This window comes from Oncorhynchus masou, chromosome 27 (assembly GCF_036934945.1).
Source record: "Oncorhynchus masou masou isolate Uvic2021 chromosome 27, UVic_Omas_1.1, whole genome shotgun sequence".
Classification (NCBI taxonomy): Eukaryota; Metazoa; Chordata; class Actinopteri; order Salmoniformes; family Salmonidae; genus Oncorhynchus; species Oncorhynchus masou.
This window is the reverse complement of record NC_088238.1, coordinates 49,825,692-49,847,641: the sequence shown is the minus strand read 5'-3', so window position 1 is coordinate 49,847,641 and position 21,950 is coordinate 49,825,692. Positions and strand designations below refer to the sequence as shown.

Below are 21,950 nucleotides of genomic sequence, written 5' to 3'. Positions count from 1 at the left end.
CATGAACACGGGCCACAGACATCCTCATGAACACGGGCCACAGACATCCTCATGAACACGGGCCACAGACATCCTCATGAACACGGGCCACAGACATCCTCATGAACTGAGCGGTGTGGGTACAAATGTCCTGAATAGAGCAGACCTGATTTCTAATTGTCAGAGGAACATGTCAGTTCTACGTGGTATTTCTAACTGAACGTTTCGTTAACTTTGTGCCCCAGTGAAAGCGATCTGGGCTTTCATGCGCGTGCTTGCTGAATGGAACCCTGGCCTTGCCAATAGTTCCCACTCGCCAGTCTACATTCCACATCATCTCAGAGTCATACGGTGTTCTTTACTGCTTCTGTCTGTACTGTCTGATCCTACTGGCATCTCTCCTGCCTTTGCTACATGTTACCATACCAGCGCATCTTTCCTTTGTCCACTCTCCTAGACTCAGTTACTACCTTCCACTAGGTACTCCTGCTCTATCCTATACTAGAGTCTGCTTCTCTGCGTGCACATTCCTACTTGTGTGCGTACACACACACACTCCCACTTCCCTCTAAAAAAATCTTTGGTGGCAGACAGTGTTTGTTTCCCTCCCCATTTTTTCCTCCTCTCATCTTTTCACCTTTTGCTGACAGTCTCTCCACGCGCTGACAGCGGAGTGTCTATTGAGGAAAAGACAAACGGCAGCCATTCAGCTCAGAAATGCACAGCGAGTCCCCTCTGCAGCAGCACTGAGATTGCTCCCCGGGTCAGCCCATTCTGAGGTAATCAGCCAAGGATGGGAGGGGGTTGGGAGTGGGAGGAGACCAGAGGCATGCAGTTTTTTATAGGCCGAATGTGCCGGACACAATTCTCATAAAGCAGATGGGTAATGACTAGTTGTTGTCAGGAATGGCATCGAAGGTTATACAAGAGATAAGGGACTGTTAAATAAGGTCTAGGTTACTGGCAACCATCCTCCTGGCCCGACCCCGCTCACGTCCCCCTGCCCCCCCTCTCCCAAATTTGAAGTTTAATTTGCCTTGATTAAGAGCAATTATGTCTCACAGTGCATAAAGCGAAATGGTGGCGAGACGCTGGGCCGAACTATTTGAGCGAAAATGGAAGAGCAGAGAGGCGTGCCGCCTCCCATCAGAATCCTAATGTGCTTCTGATCTAATGGGCCCTGGGGAGAACATGGTGTGCCCAGACTTATTCGGATGTTGAGCGCCATGATCCTCATGTGTCAGGGGTTCTGTCCTCCTGTGATATATCCACCATCTTGGCTCCTCTCACTTGGCCTGTGTCCAATCTACACCCTCTTTCTGGCTCATGCTGTCTATGATCTGTTCCATGGGTATGACAAAACATGTATTTTTACTGCTCTAATTACGTTGCTAACCAGTTCATAATAGCAATAAGGCCCGAGGAGGTGTGGTATGTGACCAATATACCACGGCTAAGGGCTGTTCTTATGCACGACGCAACGTGGAGTGCCTGGATACAGCCCTTAGACGTGGTATATTGGCCATATACCACGAACCCCCAAGGTGCCTTATTGCTGTTATAAACTGTTTACCAAAGTCATTAGAGCAGTAAAAACACGTGATATATTTATGATATACCATGGCTGTCAGCCAATCAGCATTCAGGGCTCGAACCACCCAGTTTATAATGATCTATTTCATCTGTCACCTGCATCGGCTGTCACTCTGAACAACCCTGTGGTGAGAGTACACCAGACCATACCATTCTCCAACTTCAAATACCTCTTATCTACTTGCACTTCTACCTGCACTATACTAACGTCACTCTCCCATGCATGTCTGTCAGCTCTTCCCTCCTGCTCTGAGCTGCTGTTTCTGATTGGCCCTTAGGCACCGATCTAAGATTAAGCTAATCTTTACCTGAACCACTAGGAGCGAACTACAATCTAGAACTCAGATCAGTGTTTAGGGGCGACTTTATCCTATAACCCCATCAGCAGCCATTTTCTCTTCCCAGTCCACGTCTCACTGTCTTCTCTCTTTGTTGTCTGGTCAGGTCATCGTCATGAGCGTCACGCTGGACGCCAGCAAGTTATAGGTGTACTTAGACAGCTGTCTGCTGCCGACCAGCCTGAGAGGGACTACCTGGAGGCAGCCATCAGCACAGTCATCCAGATCTCTTCCTCAACAAACGAGGTAGGCTGATGTGACACTTTTCACAATTAGTTTGTAATTAGCAGGAATCATGATGAAAAGTAAGTGTGTTTCTACTGCTACCTAACGGTGTTTCGTACACATTTTACGTAACTGGAGCATTTAAACGAAGCTGCAATGAAAACGAATGGGAATGTAGCGACTGTGTTGGCATCAAAATCCGGGGTGTTAGCAACGTTGAGATGGTATAGCTGCACCATCGAGAGCATCCTGGCGGGTTGCATCACTGCCTGGTATGGCAACTACTCAGCCTCCGACCGCAAGGCACTACAGAGGGTAGTGCGTACGGCCCAGTACATCACTGGGGCCAAGCTTCCTGCCATCCAGGACCTCTATACCAGGCGGTGTTAGAGGAAGGCCCTAAAAATTGTCAAAGACTCTAGTCACCCCAGTCACAGACTGTTCTCTGCTACCGCACGGCAAGCGGTGACGGAGCGCCAAGTCTAGGTCCAAGAGGCTTCTAAACAGTTTCTATCCTCAAGCCATAAAAGTCCTGAGCATCTAATCAAAAAGCTACCCAGACTATTTGCATTGACCCCCCCCCCCCTACGCTGCTGCTACTCCCTGTTTATTATCTATGCATAGTCACTTTAATGACTCTACCTACATGTACATATTACCACAAATACCTCAACACTGGTGCCCACGTACATTGACTCTGTACCGGTACCCCCTGTATATAGCCTCCACATTGACTCTGTACCGGTACCCCCTGTATATAGCCTCCACATTGACTCTGTACCGGTACCCCCTGTATATAGCCTCCACATTGACTCTGTACCGGTACCCCTGTATATAGCCTCCACATTGACTCTGTACCGGTACCCTCTGTATATAGCCTCCACATTGACTCTGTACCGGTACCTTCTGTATATAGCCTCCACATTGACTCTGTACCGGTACCCCCTGTATATAGCCTCCACATTGACTCTGTACCGGCACCCCCTGTATATAGCCTCCACATTGACTCTGTACTGGTGCTCCCTGTATATAGCCTCCACATTTGACTCTGTACCGGTGCTCCCTGTATATAGCCTCCACATTGATACATTGACTCTGTACCGGTACCCCCTGTATATAGCCTCCACATTGACTCTGTACCGGTGCTCCCTGTATATAGCCTCCACATTTGACTCTGTACCGGTACCCCCTGTTTATACAGTGCCTTGCGAAAGTATTCGGCCCCCTTGAACTTTGCGACCTTTTGCCACATTTCAGGCTTCAAACATAAAGATATAAAACTGTATTTTTTTGTGAAGAATCAACAACAAGTGGGACACAATCATGAAGTGGAACGACATTTATTGGATATTTCAAACTTTTTTAACAAATCAAAAACGGAAAAATTGGGCGTGCAAAATTATTCAGCCCCCTTAAGTTAATACTTTGTAGCGCCACCTTTTGCCTGCGATTACAGCTGTAAGTCGCTTGGGGTATGTCTCTATCAGTTTTGCACATCGAGAGACTGAAATTGTTTCCCATTCCTCCTTGCAAAACAGCTCGAGCTCAGTGAGGTTGGATGGAGAGCATTTGTGAACAGCAGTTTTCAGTTCTTTCCACAGATTCTCGATTGGATTCAGGTCTGGACTTTGACTTGGCCATTCTAACACCTGGATATGTTTATTTTTGAACCATTCCATTGTAGATTTTGCTTTATGTTTTGGGTCATTGTCTTGTTGGAATACAAATCTCTGTCCCAGTCTCAGGTCTTTTGCAGACTCCATCAGGTTTTCTTCCTGAATGGTCCTGTATTTTGCTCCATCCATCTTCCCATCAATTTTAACCATCTTCCCTGTCCCTGCTGAAGAAAAGCAGGCCCAAACCATGATGCTGCCACCACCATGTTTGACAGTGGGTATGGTGTGTTCAGGGTGATGAGCTGTGTTGCTTTTACGCCAAACATAACGTTTTGCAATGTTGCCAAAAAGTTCAATTTTGGTTTCATCTGACCAGAGCACCTTCTTCCACATGTTTGGTGTGTCTCCCAGGTGGCTTGTGGCAAACTTTAAATGACACTTTTTATGGATATCTTTAAGAAATGGCTTTCTTCTTGCCACTCTTCCATAAAGGCCAGATTTGTGCAATATACGACTGATTGTTGTCCTATGGACAGTCTCCCACCTCAGCTGTAGACCTCTGCAGTTCATCCAGAGTGATCATGGGCCTCTTGGCTGCATCTCTGATCAGTCTTCTCCTTGTATGAGCTGAAAGTTTAGAGGGACGGCCAGGTCTTGGTAGATTTGCAGTGGTCTGATACTCCTTCCATTTCAATATTATCGCTTGACAGTGCTCCTTGGGATGTTTAAAGCTTGGGAAATCTTTTCGTATCCAAATCCGGCTTTAAACTTCTTCACAACAGTATCTCGGACCTGCCTGGTGTGTTCCTGGTTCTTCATGATGCTCTCTGCGCTTTTAACGGACCTCTGAGACTATCACAGTGCAGGTGCATTTATACGGAGACTTGATTACACACAGGTGGATTGTATTTATCATCATTAGTAATTTAGGTCAACATTGGATCATTCAAAGATCCACACTGAACTTCTGGAGAGAGTTTGCTGCACTGAAAGTAAAGAGGCTGAATAATTTTGCACTCCCAATTTTTCAGTTTTTGATTTGTTAAAAAAGTTTGAAATATCCAATAAATGTCGTTCCACTTCATGATTGTGTCCCACTTGTTGTTGATTCTTCACAAAAAAATACAGTTTTATATCTTTATGTTTGAAGCCTGAAATGTGGCAAAAGGTCGCAAAGTTCAAGGGGGCCGAATACTTTCGCAAGGCACTGTAGCCTCCACATTGACTCTGTACCGGTGCTCCCTGTATATAGCCCCGCTTTTGTTATTTACTGCTGCTGTTTAATTATTTGTTATTCTCTTATCTATTACTTTTATTAGGCATTTTCTTAAAACTGCATTGTTGGTTAAGGGCTTGTAAGTAAGCATTTCACTGTAAGCATTTAAGTAAGTAAGCATTTCACCTGTTGTATTCGGCGCATGTGACAAATAAAAATGTGTTTAATGAACCAATAGTATTCGAGAAAACATGAAAAAAACGCACCCCTCCGACACTGTACATTACTTCGTGGAGTGTCACAACGTAACATACGGCAACTCATTGTGGCCGTACAGCGTCTTCCCATCAGGGGTATTGCTTCTCTCGTAGATAAAAAAAAAACATACTTAACCAAATACACTTGTAAGAAACCTTAATTATTCATGATTTTCATTTAAATGAGCATTAGTATTAATATTATTATGGCTAATATTAAACACATTTTTCATGAGTTGGGTGCTAATAGCAATGTGGTCATCAATAACAAACACTGAATCAATCAATAATGAATTGCATAAGACTTTGATGTGCAGAATCCTAAAAAGAAAACCACTGCGCCAACCTCTGATCTGCATTTAAACAAGCAAACCCGTCACCTGCTGACAGAGCTTTTGTTTTTTTGCTCTCACGTTTGCCGCGTGTTAACGTTTTGAAACGCCTTTGCCATGCCAACCGATTCACGAGAGCTCTGTGAATGATACATCGGTGTGTTACAATAACATATGCCAATAACGTATAGCACATGTAAAAAATGTAGGATATCTATTCAACTTGTTTGCAAAATACATGCTCTTAACGCAAATTGAAACGCAACATTCCTGTGTGCCTCTCTTACTGCTCTTTGATTGTGCCCAGGTGAAGAAAATTAACAGGACTCCCTAAAAGACAGCTTGTAACCAAACTGCAATAGTTAAGAACTATGTGGAATGTTTTTGGACCATTTGGATTCCCTGTAAACAAGTTCTGACAGGAGGCACGAGCCACCTCCCTCAGGCTCCTCCCTCAGGCTCCTCCCTGCATTCACCTCCTCGTTAGCAGCCTGCAGCTGTTCACAGGTGTGGAGGCGCCGTTTCTTGGGCTCTCGTTGGGTCTTTCCCTTCCCAGACATTTTCCTGTCATAATTCAATTATTATATTACATTTTTTTAAAGTATGCAACATTTTAAGATAGTTCCCAGGAAATGCACTCACCAATGTGGATATGATTTCTGTGTAATTCAACATGACATTATTGTATATTTCATGGAAAGAGCAGGTGTTCATGTACACACACTGTATATGATAGAGTGAGAGGACAAGAGGTGAGTTGTTGTTACAACTGTTAGATACATTTTTTTATATTAACATTGTTGCTTTATATAGTAATGTTAAGTATTCACCTTGTGCTGTTGGAAGTTATAATATTAACCCTAATCAATCTCATGCTTTGTTCATTAACATTGTCCTTCATCTCTCACTTTGAACAGAATCACATCCTTCGACTCTGAAAAGAAAGTTCCCTACTTTGTGGGACTCATATATTGAACAATATGTATTTATTAAGACATTATCAATGGTGAGTGTAAAGTGAATTACTTGTGAGTTAACCAATAGTTAATTTTTCGCGTCGTCATGACTCTCAAAAGCCGTGACAGCCAGTTAACTTTAGCACCTCCCTCACTCCCATATTCATATTTGACACCCACCTTCACATAGGTGTGTAATGAGACATAATATAATGTCTTTATAGGGTTTTATTGACATTTTAGAGGTGATAAAAGCGGTTTCCCCACACAACATATCTGCCCCTTTCACTATTGCTCAGTAGCCTTCGCTTGTGCTTTACAATGGTATTAATATTACAGTTGACCTGGAAGTATTACATTTTTTTGGTGCTAAAATTAGGTCAAGTGTACGGAACGCTGATATACTGAATAACGTTGGGTAGCAGTACTATACAAATGCACATAAACGTGTGTAGAGCTAATGACGTGCACACACAGACACCGTCTCTCACACACACACACACTCACCCATCTTGTCCCATTGTGTTGTACTCACACATTGTACACATTGTTACTATTCCAGATTTCCAAAGACACACACACACACACACACACACACACACACACACACACACACACACACACACACACACACACACACACACACACACACACACACACACACACACACACACACACACACACACACACACACACACACACACACACACACACACACACACACGACCAAGACAATCAATGCTTAGATTAATAGATATTTCATGCATGTGGGCTTGCCTTTTTGGAACCTACCGGGTTGGAGGGGAAAAAAGACAGTGACCCAGATTCTGCCCTCATGAATCCCTGAAATTAAGTAATTTATTATTTGTTTCGATCCTGCAAATATTGTCCACTGATGTGTAATGGAGGGCGAGGTTCATGCTCAAAATGATTAATTTAACCCATCAGAGTCTAAACTCTGTCTAAGCGAGGGGAGGGGTTCTACTAAGCTATCTGGAATTGTTTTAAGAAAGCTAAATTATCCTTGGTATGACCTATTTGAATCAAAAAAAATTAAACTATTTTGAACCTGCAATTAACCCATACAAACGCATTAAATAACAGATTCACTACATGGAACAGATAGTCCCCAAAATATATCAAAAAACGAAGTTTGTTCTGAAGTGTCCATCCTATATCTGAGAGATATAAGAAAGATCAGGATTTTTGTATTATTTTAAAACATGTATTTAACCCCATATTTTTGGCATTAAACAGTCTCCATATATACTTCCATAAATATTTTTAACTGGTACCGAGAGACCTTCAGACGATTCTTGTGAGACCTGTGAGCGTCCTTGAGCAAAACATCCAACATGTACAGTACCAGTCAAAAGTTTGGACACACCTACTCATTCAAGGGTTTTCTACATTGTAAAATAATAATGAAGACATCAAAACTATGAAATAACACATAAGGAATCATGTAGTAACTAAAAAAGTGTTAAACAAATCCAAATATATTTTATATATTTGAGATTCTTCAAAGTAGCCACCCTTTGCCTTGATGACAGCTTTGCACACGATTGGCATTCTCTCAACCAGCTTCATGAGGAAGTCACCTGGAATTCACTTCAATTAACAAGGTGTACCTTGTTAATTGAAAGAATCTCAAATATAAAATCTATTTTGATTTGTTTAACACATGGTTGGTTACTACATGATTCCATATGTTATTTCATAGTTTTTATGTCTTCACTATTATTCTACAATAATAGACAGAATTTGGCAGATCAACTTTACTTGTGGAGGTCGTAGAGCACAACGGAGAACACCTTCGTGTTCGTCTCATCTTTCCACAAACAATAGTTTGTAGGCCAAACCGTTCAGACACGACAGGTGAGAAGACCGGTTTTCGGGATGTCTCGTGATCTGACAAGCACCGCTCTCGCTTGCACCTTTCACTGCAGACGCGGAAGTGCGACATCGACGGATGCGGTGTATTGAGACGAATACAATGCAAAAGATCTCGCTCGCTTCATCTGAATGATATAGATGGGGATTTTTGTATTATGCTAATTAGAATACGCGGGGGCACGGACATCAACCGTAGGTTAATCACAGCTGGGCGGCACACTTCTGCCTGCCTTCCCCCAGAAACGTCTGTCGGCCTCAGATCATGAGTGGGAGAGGCAGCCGGTCTCCTGACTCAGCACTGCTGCAGCGCCACACTACTATTCTCACCGTTCTCTCCCTATGTAATGTAACAGTTTGTATAGTTTACGGTTGTGCCATGGGAACTATGAACGCAACCCCAGACTGAGTTTAAGACCGAGCTTGACTGTTAATGTGCCTGGAGCTTTTCATTTTGAATGTATGGATTTAGGTTCAGATTGTTTTATTTCATAGGGTCAACACGCTTCTCCCTCGCGTTAGAGCCGAGTCGCCATGCAAGCATAGCCATCTTCAAAATCAGATCCGTCAAACACCCACCCAATTAGCCTATTCATTAACGGTGGTCATTCAGCGGCCGGGTGGGACGGCGCTACTGCGCACTTACATCTGTTTTCATTCGCTGATGCCCGGCTGGTTCGTGAAGGGATGAAGTCCCAGAGGAGCATTGTATTTGAAGTGGTCTCCTTCCATTCACTGACGGTCAGGGAACAACGTTCACCTCTTTTATTTGAATGTGCTGAGGAGATGAGAAGCTTGTGTTAAACATTGTTTGAAGGTGGACGTCTTTTGATGAGCATGCCCTTCCCTTCTCACCTCCCAGTTCGATCATTCTGAATGTCAAGCTGCCGAGGCAAAACAGTACAGTCAGAGAACACTCCCAGGGCGACTTCATTAACACTCCTAATTGGTTTAAAGAAGTTAATGTGAGGTTGGTCTGGAGGAGATGAGCGTTCAAAGGAGCGTATCTTAACCTCTCTAGTGTCCCCGCAACTTTGAATGTCGACTAATGATCGGGGACGCAGATCTGCTGCGAAGCGCGGCCCATTTTTATATGGCTTTGAGATTAAGCCGTTTTTAATTCATGACAAATGAAAAGCGAAGGGGGTGGGATTCTTTCCCTCCCTCCCTCAAGTATTTAGGGGATATTTTCCTGCCACAAACCATTGAAAACAAACAGACACAAACTCCCCATAAAAGAGAGGCAAGGCTTATCACCGCTGCCTCGCCCTGATAAGCCTTACCATTTAAGCTGCCCTTCAGCGGTTCACTTCAAAACGTAAAGATACGCCCAGGCCTCAGCTAATTAAGTGGACCGAGGCGAGTGCCTCATTGCATCTGGTTAGGTGCCTGGCGCCCAACCGCATCACTCCTGGGGTCGCGGGGACCGGCTGGTGGACAGGTTCCCCCCATTGTCCGCCTGGCCCGCTGTGCACGTGCTCCATTTACCTTCAGACGCAGGCGCACCAGCTCACCTTGGCAACAACGTCCATTTTTCATGACAGCTGCTGTATCCAGAGGGTTGATGGTCTATTAATAACCAGGCTAATTTTATCAATCCATTCATATTTACTATTTTCCACTCTAACTTGTCAACGTGTTGATTATGAGGTACATAGCCATCGGTGGAATGGATTTGACATGTGCACTGAGTGAACTCAGCAGGAAAAATATTGGTCTGGGAATTATACATTACTGTCTGCAAACACACACAGAGGTTGTCATTGTTTTTGTGCTGTATTCAACTAAGGCAAAGCCTTGCCAATTCTTACCCTGAGTAAAGTAAATACCACGTCAAGAGGAAACGCCCCGGGACAAAGGAGGGCAGTCGTTCTGCTGGGGAGCTGTAGGTTGTAGTCGGTGTCACATTGTGCCCTTGACATGACCGTATCAAGAATGGTTCCCTTCATTTCAGAATAGGCCAAGCCAATACCCCTTTCTGTCCCAGCCCCCTTCGCACTCCAATAAAACATGATTTTAAGCTGTAAGTCACGTGTCTGGGTTTTTGCTCCTTCCTTGATTGATTGAATTAAGGTCACTCATTAGTAAAGTGCTCTCCTCTTGGTCTAGGTCTTAAATTGAAAGGAAAAACCAAAAACTCACAGACACTCAGCCCTCCATGGAATGAGTTTGAGTGTACATGTATGTGTCACGTGACACTCCCAGCCAATCTATCGAAGGAGCTGCATTGCTCACTTGGGCCTGAAGGTGGTGCAACAACATAGGCTGTGGCCTTTTACACGTTGGCTTAGGCTACTTGTTTAAGTAGGACATAAACATGGACTTAATCAGGCAGCGGTTATCGCTTCAGTACCTTTTCTGGTCTTGTCATAGCTAACATTGTCCAATGTCTGGAGATGGAAAAAAGTCAAGCGTGGTCATTTAGTGTAGAGATTCCAGGAATTTGAGACTATTATCAGGCTAGAATGTAGACTAGTCACTTAGGGGTCCCGTGGACATGGTTGATAGCAATGTAATTGTCTTGAATATACATGGGCCGTTTACCGAGTTGATATGTAGCATTTGCAAATGTCACATTATGGTAGTCTGTTATGTTCAGGCTGGCTAGTTCAGTCGGAGACCTAGCCTTGTCTACTGTCATGTTTTCATATTTCCCTGGCTGCTCAGGTCCTCCTCTCCTCTGTCTGAGAGCCCACTGGCTCTATAATGTTCAGCTCCACTAAACTGATCTGCCATGATTTGCCTCTGGTTTATGCATCAGTGCAGCATCCTCATTTCACATTTCTCCTACAATATTGCAGTATGGAATAATGAACCGTGTGTGTGTGTGTGTGTGTTTTCCTGATTGCTGCATTTGACAACGGAGCCATGGGGAGCTCACCCAAGCACGCGGCAGTCCAGGTTTAATTTCCTCAGTCAGATGGAGTGATAGGCAGAACAAATGTACTGTGGCGGGAACCACCATCTCCCTGGCCCTTTCTCCTTTCTACCCCTCCCCTCCTCTACTCTTCAGACATTCTTCTCCCCATTGTCTCCTGGTGTTATTCAGACCAAGCCCCAGGTGACGGACTGTGCGCCCAAACGCTGCTGCTCGGCACCCTTCCATCACCTGCCTGCCCCTTTTGAATGGTTCCGCTTCATCTTTCAGGAAATCGACGACCTGGGACCCGATGTGGGGGACATCAAAATCATCCCGCTGTACTCGACACTGCTGCCCTAGCATCAGCAGAGGTTCTTTGAGCCGCCCCCACCCACACAAGCCCAACAGAGCTATTGGGAGGAAGGTAAATGCCGCCACTACTCAAATCACTCCTCAGAAGCACAGAGCATCCCAGCAACTCAATAGCTCCCTTTCAGAGAGGGAGAGAGTGAGAGTTAGAAAGCAAGAGGGCTAAAGAAAGCGAGAAATGGAGAGATGCAGAGATACTTGACAGGGTATGGAGAGGGTTGGGGGTTGGATATGGAGAGGGTTGGGGGTTGGATATGGAGAGGGTTGGGGGGTGGCTATGGAGTGGGTTGGGGGGTGGATATGGAGAGGGTTGAGGGGTGGATATGGAGAGGGTTGGGGGTTGGATATGGAGAGGGTTGGGGGTTGGATATGGAGAGGGTTGGATATGGAGAGGGTTGGGGGGTGGATATGGAGAGGGTTGGGGGTTGGATATGGAGAGGGTTGGGGGGTGGCTATGGAGTGGGTTGGGGGTTGGATAAGGAGAGGGTTGAGGGGTGGATATGGAGAGGGTTGGGGGTTGGATAAGGAGAGGGTTGAGGGGTGGATATGGAGAGGGTTGGGGGTGGATATGGAGAGGGTTGGGAGGGGTGGATGGATATGGAGAGGTTTGGGAGGGGTGGATGGATATGGAGAGGTTTGGGGGGGTAGATGGATATGGAGAGGGTTGGGGGGGTGGATGGATATGGAGAGGTTTGGGAGGGGTGGATGGATATGGAGAGGGTTGGGGGGTGGATGGATATGGAGAGGGTTGGGGGGGGTGGATGGATATGGAGAGGGTTGGGGGGGGTGGACGGATATGGAGAGGGTTGGGGGGGGGACGGATATGGAGAGGGTTGGGAGGGTGGATGGATATGGAGAGGGTTGGGGGGGTTAGAAAAAGTTGTTGTTTTCCCAGCTTTGGTGCAGGACTGACTCACACACTATATGCTGCTTTTGTCAGCATACGATTCCCTGCTCTAAATTATAACTGGTGTGGATATTACTCATGCCCTTCGCGCGTAAGGCACCAGCACCACTGTCTTTTCAACTCTTCCTCTCTATTGGTTGGCACAGCCTCTCTCGCGCTTAGTCATCTGGTCTTCTCAGTGCCAGGGTAAGGCAGCATGCTCTACCAGAGCAGGGGGGGAAAACATTGCTCAGCTACAATAGATGGGTTAGCGGACAACGTCATGACAACGATGTGCATCCTTTACTTGTTGTTGTGATTCTGGATGGCCAGATAGCTAGCTAGCAATAATGACAAGAAGCTGCCATGTGGGGAATCATAGGTGACTCGTTTCAGCTAGTTTTTCAAAATCTTCTTCATAACATCTGTTTTGAGATGTTTTGACCGTCACGTCTATGCTAATATGGCAAAAATATCTACACATTTACAGTTGAAGTCGGAAGTGTACATACACCTTAGCCAAATACATTCAAACTCAGTTTTTCACAATTCCTGACATTTAATCCTAGTAAAAATTCCCTGTCTTATGTAAGTTAGGATCACCACTTTATTGTAAGAATGTGAAATGTCAGAATAATAGGAGAGATAATTATTTATTCCAGCTTTTATTTCTTTCATCACATTCCCAGTGGGTCAGAAGTTTACTTACACTAAATTAGTATTTGGTGACATTGCCTTTAAATTGTTTAACTTAGGTCAAATGTTTACGGGTAGCCTTCCACAACCTTCCCACAATAAGTTGGGTGAATTTTGGCCCATTCCTCCTGACAAAGCTGGTGTAGCAAAGACATGTTTGTCCTAACCAACTTGCCAAAACTATAGCTTGTTAACAAGAAATTTGTGGAGTGGTTGAAAAATGAGTTTTAATGACTGCAACCTAAGGGTATGTAAACTTCTGACTTCAACTGTATTTGTTTTCAATAAACATTTAGAGACTAAATATAGTGGACATGTCAACAATGTAAGCCAGTGTTTCCCAACTCCGGTCAGCTAGTATCCCCAACAGAACACATTTTTGTTGTAGCCACGGAGAAAAAAAAACATGATTCAACTTGTCAAGGGCCTGATGATTAGTTGACAAGTAGAATCAGGTGTGCTTATCTGGTGCCACAATAAAAATATTTACTGTTGGAGTTATTTGAGGACCGGAGATGGGAAACACTGATTTAAGCCAACCTGGTCGGTTCTGCTCCGTAGTTGCACAAGCGTCAGTTTTATTGCTAAACAACCAACCTGTCTATATAGAGTGTGTGAACATTCCTCTCCTCTTGTTCCCTTGTCCTGAACTGGTCCCACACAGCAATGTACTGTTTCTGTTATTAATGCGGACCGCAAACGCATCCAGCGTTTTGTTTATAGCTCGGCGTTCAAACAGGCGCACTATAATCACAGCAGTGGAACCACCTGGATGGCCACGGCGTTGGCAAGGAATCTGACGGAATATCAAAACCCCGTCACACCGCCAGTAAATTTGCAAACATTTGCCTCAACATCTGACAGGGATTTGATGAATGACTCATCGTGTGCTGCCTCTATGGAGCCCAGAAAGATTATTGATGACTTATTTGGAATAATGAAGTCACAGCCCGAGAGTTTTATTTTTTATATATATATTTTTTCACAATGTTTAATGCCTAGTCAAGCCAGGCTGCTGCCTCACCCTTCTTTTTACCACTGTGGTTTGATCCACAGCGTTTTGACAGGCCCCTCTTTTCCTGTGGTACGTGACGAGGCGGGTGAACTACTCACTCCGGCCTCCCTCGCTCCACCCCCCCTCCCTCCCTCTCTCTCCCAGTCTGGCAGCATTTCATCTCTCTCCTCCAACGCTGTGTGTGGTGTGTGAGTGAGTGTTTAAAGGAGGCTCAACATTCTCAACAGTTTGATTAGCCTAAGCCGGGCCGGGGATCTTTTCCAAAGTTCAAACATGATCCCCATGTTTGCTCTCGCTGTTCAAAGGGATGTTGACATGAAAGAGGGGCACGGGTATCACAGGGAGCTGTTTGGACACCGCCTGGTCCCAGCAGATGTCACCTCCACATCTTGATAGATTGTGACAGGGTGTTTTGCGTGGTTGAGAGGACCGGTAAGCGGCTATAAATTTGCATCCAACAATTCTCTGAAGTCCTAACACTGGACCTCTCCCCAACGTGCTAGCTCTCTCCTATCTGGTGATTGCAGACTGTCTGAATGGCATGCTACCTCTCATGTAGCCTGTTTTTCTTGTCCGTCTGCCTGGCCTGAAAAGAGAGAAGGGAAAGGGGGATACCTAGTCAGTTGTACAACTGAATGCATTCAACTGAAATGTGTCTTTTGCATTTAACCCAGTTGTCTCAGGAGGTGAGCTTGAGGTGTCGGTGTCTCAACCCTACATTACAAACAGGGAGTTGAGGCTAGAATGACCCTGTTGGTCACAACAATCCTTGAACCCCATATGACTTGCCTTCACTCAATGGCCAGGTTCATGAATACCATCAATTCTGGTCCCTCGATAAGCTCGATTGGCCAAGGGTCTTGAACATAGCAGTGAGCCGCTGATGTGGCAGGGCCCAAATTGTTCGAGGTGCCCCCCATTTCTACCAATCAGAGGAATGCTTCATTTGTCAACAGGCAGCTCCTCCCAGAGGGTTGGCGTGAAATATGGCCCGTGTTTGCCACAGTGCTCACCCCCCGCAGGTTAATAACCCAGAAATAATGTGCAGAGATGATGCTCTAATGATATTACTGATGAAAAGTCTGGAAAGCTCTATACAGCCGGCAGACAGACAGGACGGAGCCGGGCCTGCGCTCAGCTGTGTCACGGGTCCCAGCCTCCAGACACATTCTGAATCAATGCAGTCAATGAGAGGCCCTCCTATATGGTTATGACGTGTGAGGAGGCAGTCTAGCTACTCTGGCAGCTGCGAGGACATTGGCTGAATCCTGACATACAGGTTATTGCCTGGGAATCGCCAGGGACCTCACGATATGTATTGTGATTCTCACGATTCTATATGTATTACGATTCGATACTGTGATTTTATTGTGATAATGTTCCAAATATATTGATCACCATGTCTGCTGCAGAGAGGCGAGAGAGAATGATAACATTTGCTTTGATCAGTCATGGAAATAAAAAAACACGTTGGCTCTGCTATTTAAAAAGATGGAAAACAAGCTATAGGATGACAAATACCTGCATTTTAGCATCGGGTATATCCGACTGGCGCATGCTAACGCTACCTAGCAAAAACAAATGTTTTACTTGGAGTCAAAGTATTGATATAATATTGGGTCCAAAAATAATATTGCCCCCATCACTAAGACTCACCCCATTGAACCTTTCCCAGCTCCCTTTGAACAGGACATGAGCTGCTCCTTGCCAACCGTTCCTCTTGGGGAAAATGTTGGCAGACATTTTCTGAGCGATGGCCCAAGCTGCCTGTATCTGCTAGGCTAGCCGTCTTTGTTCCAGAAACACCTACGGGACACTGAGTGTGGCTGAGCATTCTTAATGTCTTGAACACTTTGCCAAGCAATTGGCTTTGGTCTTCAGCGTTTACATTTGTACATTTGTAATAGGTGATTGATTCTCTTAGTTCAAAGAGATCCACTCAAACATATTATTGGATGACACCTCTAGTGTTCACTCAGATCAAGATGTACATCCCTCCTGAGGGGGAGGTGTAAACAAATCAATTAGGTCCGGGACGTTACCAGTACCGCGATACAAGCTATAGCACACAATATTTTACATACAGTGGGTTTTCAAAGGAACAAAGAGTTTGGTCTGCTTCGTGTTTTCATTTTTGCTATGGAAAAATAATATATACTGCGATACTGGTGTCGTCCCGGCCCTATAATCAAAGCGACCGTTGGCTTGAGCAGGCTGCCTGTTGACAGGTTTGAAATGGGCCGTCTTTGACTGCTGCCTCGCTCCTCAGTGTGAATACAAAACAGAATGGTTCTACATCTGACGGCAGAATTACACAAGGCCAAGGGCTGAGCAGAAATAAAACTCCCAAGGCATTAATAACTAAAAAACAGTCAGGTATTTTCTGGCTGGAGAGAAATCCACACTTAAAAAGGCAGGATTTTAAAAAGCCTTTGAGGCTCACAGCTTTAGACAGCCAATAGAAACCGAGCTATGAATCTGTTCTGGACATGTATCGATGGATGACGACTCACAGAGAAGTGTTTTGATCAAGAGATGTTAATTTTGTGTGTGTGAATTTTGCATATTTTTCCCAAGGAAAAATACTATCACTTTTGTGATCACTTTTGTTAGAGAAAAGGGATACTCTTTTTTTGTCCTTTGGAGAAAGTTTTTCACGCCTATCCTTCCTTCACAAGGAAGTGTGTCTGTTCAACGCTTTGCAGATATAATACGAATACCTACCTTCATTTGCATTTTTCCTGTGCTTGCAGTTGTATTGGACTTGCTTTGCTATATATGTAAGGGACAGTGACGAGGCAGTTTTATTAACAATCCCCTACAGTAGGATTCAGACTGTCCGACGGTGTCATGGTGCACAACATACTCCGATGCTTTCTGGGGCCAATCAGGCTCCGCCGTTACATAACGAGAACCCCCCCCGCGCGCGGCGGTCAAGGCTCGCATGAGAGCAGCTGCAGATCTGTCTTCCTCCCTCTCCCCCCGTTTGTGTAAACGCTGACAGAGACGCATAGGGTGATATGACTCATTTTGTTATTTCGGGTGCTCTGATTCAGCTGTCATTTCTCATAGACAGGCTTGCTACAGGGGATAATTGTAATAGAAAAAGATATGGGACTGGGAGACGCGTGACTCCACAGCAGCTTCGCGGCTCACGTCGCTCCCACAACCCAAACAGCTTTTAATTTCAGTTTTTTTCCCCTCTCTCATCCCTTATGCAGTATTTGTCTAGGCCCTATTACATTTGAGAAAGAATGAATGTTGCAGCCGGCCATGATGCTTTGATCGACCGACGCACCTTTCTGACAGCTGAGGAGTGGCTTTTTTCTTTTTCTCAGCTCTGTATTACTATGTGCTGCCTCTGGTGAATCTCTCTTAAAGACATGCTCTGGTACTTTGGCAACTAAGAAAGTATTTTTTTTAAACCTCCCACAATGTGTCAATGTGTAGTTCATACATGTATAATCTATGAGCAGAAGTGCCTAAATTAGCCACGAAATCCCTAGTTTGAAAGCGACTGTTTTCTTGAAGCTGTGCCGGGCCATTTTCCTGACATTTCCCCCGACGTGGGCCAGCCCCTTAGCAATTAGAGTTCTAGCCAATGAGCTTCAGCCCCTCGCATTTGAGTGACTGCTAGCAAGAGGCCTGCCCAGTGTTATCCAATGAGGTTGCAGGGCAGGGCAGGGCAGGGCAGGGCGAGAGAGAGAGAGAGAGAGAGAGAGAGAGAGAGAGAGAGAGAGAGAGAGAGAGAGACCGAGAGAGAGACCGAGAGAGAGAGAGAGAGACCGAGAGAGAGAGAGAGAGAGAGAGAGAGAGAGAGAGAGACCGAGAGAGAGACCGAGAGAGAGAGAGAGAGACCGAGAGAGAGAGAGAGAGACCGAGAGACCGAGAGAACGTGGTGCACACATCTGCACATTATGTGACGTGGTACAGGGACCACTTTTGGCTTGTGCGTGCTACTTTCAGAACTACTGGCAAACCCAGTCGTAATGTTTCCAAAATTATAATCGGAAATGGTGATTCATAGAAAAAGATGTAGGAAACAAGTCTCCTCCTTGTCTTTGAGGCAGTTGAAAACAAACCCTCTGCTCGCATCACCCGCTCTAGTTTAGAGCCTCATTTGTCGTGACTCATTTTATTGTGACTCAAAACATAATTGCAGCAATCCTCCAAGCTTATTAATTTTAATGCAACTTAACTCCTATTTCGAGGTGGGTTTGGAGCACTCCTCTGTCAGGGATTTTAATTTGGTGGGCGCTCTCGCGCTGACACACGATGCCTGCACCTTGGGGCGCATGAATCATCCGCGTGTTTTGCTTTGTTTGTCGAAGTCGACAGGCACGGTTACTCACAAGCGAAGCAGAATTGAATTTCCTTTCATTTTTTTCACCTAAAACAAATTCCTCCAGTCTTGTCAAACTATCATCACGGAGGATGAACGCACACAGTGATTCTGAAAGGACTGCACTTTAAATGCAGACCACCTGCTGGAAAAGGAACTATTACATAAATTATTTGTTCTAATTTCGAAGACCTGTGGGAAGGGCTTTTTAGAAGAGAGAGGATGACATCTCGTGGAGACGGGTAGCATGCTGCGAGACGACAGCGGCACCCCCTCAAAAACGGGCAGCGCTAATGCATGCGGAAGGGACACTCCGTGGCGAGGCAGCCTGCCGCAGTTTGCAGACGCCTCATTCGACTTGATTACAACTGTTACGGTACTCTCCTGTTGGATCTATTAAACAGTGAGCCTGCGATAGACCACAGCTGTATCTGCAGGACTTAATTCATTCGGATGTTGCAGCTTGCCCGTTACGGAAGTGTAGTGTCTAGTGACGAGTGTTGAGCAGTGCTTCAAGTCACCTATCCACTAAAGGATGTATAGGGCCACAAATGATCCTTCTTCCTTTTATTAAAAAATGTTTTTGCTCTCTCCATCTCATAAGATACTGTATGAGTGAATAGTGCCTTTACATTGCAGGGCCTCAACCCATGTTACACTCTCTCTTCCACAACCCCTCCCCTAACAACTGACTACACCCAGCTGTGCTCATTTCCGCAGGACGTGGTGTCGACAAACATCACAGAGACTTCCCTGACCATCGACGGCGTGGTGTTTGTTATTGATCTCGGATTTGCCCCCCCCCCCTCCATCCACCCTCCCCAGCCTAATCTCCTCCGATCGTCTGCCTCTGTTGCCTGAAAATCCCCAGATAAACAGAGCAGCGCTGCACCTGACAGCGGCAGAGATAGAGAAGCCAGTTATTAATTCCGCTGACATTTCTCCAGCACGGAGCCAAGTCATACATGTGGCTCAATCAGAGTTGATATATGCACCCGGCGGATTGTGTGTGTGTGTGTTTGTGCCTATGTGATTTGGCAATGTGTGTTTGTGTGTGAAACTCAAATCCCCTGTAACCTGCACACAAACGCTGGTCTATTTCTCCACCTCGTAACCTTGATGCTCCCTATCCCGCATCCCGTTTCTAGATGTTAGTGTACCTGTGTTTTGGGTTGCAAAAAGACTCCCTGATTTTCCCCAAAATCCCTGTTGGAGAATTCCTCGGATCAGGAGGGAATAAGCAGAAAATCCGGAATTATCCAACCAGGATTTCTGTTAAACCAGGGAACTTTTTAAAAGTTCCCAGATTTCTGCTACCCTCCCTACCGGTGTTTGTTTATGAAAGAGTGATTTGAATCCAGTCTATGCACCTGTCTGCCTTGCTGTTTCTGCCAGGTGTATAATCCTCATATCGGAGTGGAGTCCCTCCTGGTGACGGCCATCAGCAAAGCATCTCCCCAACACAGAGAAGGCCTACAAGACTGAGATGCAGGTTCGTCGTGGCATGGCCAGAAGAATCACATTGTTCCCAGATGAATTGATGTCTACAACCGATTGATTCTTCAAAGCTTAGGGCATAGGAATGCTAATATCCGGTGGTTTAGCCATACCTACATCATACATTATTTCCAGAGTTTTAATTTATCGCTGACTCACATCCGTGATTCATATAAGCGTAGTGCACTTGTACCTCTAGGCTATACAGAGGAAAAAGCCTATGTACATAGAAATATCTCCATTCCCAGTTATCCAGTATTTCCACCCAGAACTAAAAGTTGCCTCTTTCTTTTTTCAGCCCTTTTCACTCTGAGAACTGGTTTCCCCACCAATCACCCACAGCCTTTTTTAATAACCTGCGCCAGTGACACGGACCCCTGTGACAAATGAACACGTGAAAGACCCAGTCCTCCACTTTAACAGGGTAATTCTTTCACGTCACACCGACTGGCAGAGGGATTTGAAAACAAGTTAAATAGCCCTTCAAAACAGCCCCAGACTTCCATTTTCTGTTCACTTTGACGTACGAGATAATCGGCACCCTGACTAATTCGTTTTGATTTGAACCCCTCCGGTTTCCCCGCTTCTTACTCTATGACAGGACAAAACGTATCCAGATATTTTGAGGTCCAACCTGGATTCGGTCGCGCTGCAGCTCAAGAAGCTAGGTACCGACGGTACATTTCGACTTCTTCATGGACCCACCAGGTAAGAGGTCTTATATTGCATTTAGACTAAAGTGATCCATTTTGTTTTTGTGATATTGGGGCCCTATCCAGTCAATCTCAGTCAACGCTAAATGAATATTCTTGCTGTGCATTGCGTGTGTATACAGTGTGATTGTATACGTTGCTGACGGTTTGTTTCACAGTGGAAATCACAAAGCCAAACATGCATTTCTTTCACAGAAAAAAAGGTGAATGTTTTGACTCATCCTGGAAACCCTGTTACGGAGATTGATTGAATTGGGCAGAAGTTGTATATTGTGGGCTTTGATAAATAACATCATGGTGAATTTGTCTCACTGATCACAGAACCATCTGTTAAGGTCCAATGAACAGACATAGACCGGTAGAAACTGTTGCTCTGATGTCCACAGAACCTTTTGTTTAGCTGTAGATGTTTGATGTATGATACCCAATCTGGATCAGCTAGGTCACTTGAGAGCTTAAATGATAAATAAAAAATAAAAAAATCACATTCTGGAGTAGATAATAATAAATAAATAATAATTTAGAAGTCTTGAAAGTTGAGCAGAATGGTGGGATTGGACCTTGTGGTTCTTTGCTCTTTTGTCAGAATAGGTGGTTAAACTCCACTGTCAAAAGAAGTCTGTTTCTATCTGCTTTGTGGGTACATGATGTAGTTTGTGGCTGGTCAGTCGGTGTATTTGGGCTACCGCTTCTCCAAGCGCTCCCCCAGTTCATCCGTACTGGGCCGGAGCCTGGACAGAACACACAGAGGCACTGTGTCTCATCCCAATGTCACACTCGAGAGACACTAAGCCAGGCCACTAACTTCCTTCCCTTCCCAGCAGCCCAAGAGCCAATGCGCCGCCGTGTGTTCTCTTACTCTCCCCAAGGAGAACCCACCATCCCTTGTTCTCTCTCTACCTAGCCTTAAGCCCACACACACGCCCCCTCTCTCTCCACCTTAATACAGTTTTCATCTCCCCTCCGAGATTAAACCCATCTCTCCCCATCCGCTGCGGCAAACGCCATTTTGAGAATGAAATTGGTTACATCAATAGCCCCGGTATCACCTTGGCTATTGCCTTCTCTTTATATTCCGCCAATGAAACGTGACTGACCTACTCTTCCTACCTCCGCCACCCACCCCCCTCACCCACCGCTATACGTCTCCCAGCACGCAAGCTTTAG

The 21,950-nt window shown here is 45.2% G+C and overlaps 1 pseudogene; it reads left to right on the top strand.

Annotated features, from left to right (window-relative positions):
* Positions 1-21,950, top strand: part of LOC135515517 (ATP-dependent RNA helicase DHX15-like) — a 39,449-nt pseudogene that overhangs the window by 3,820 nt on the left and 13,679 nt on the right.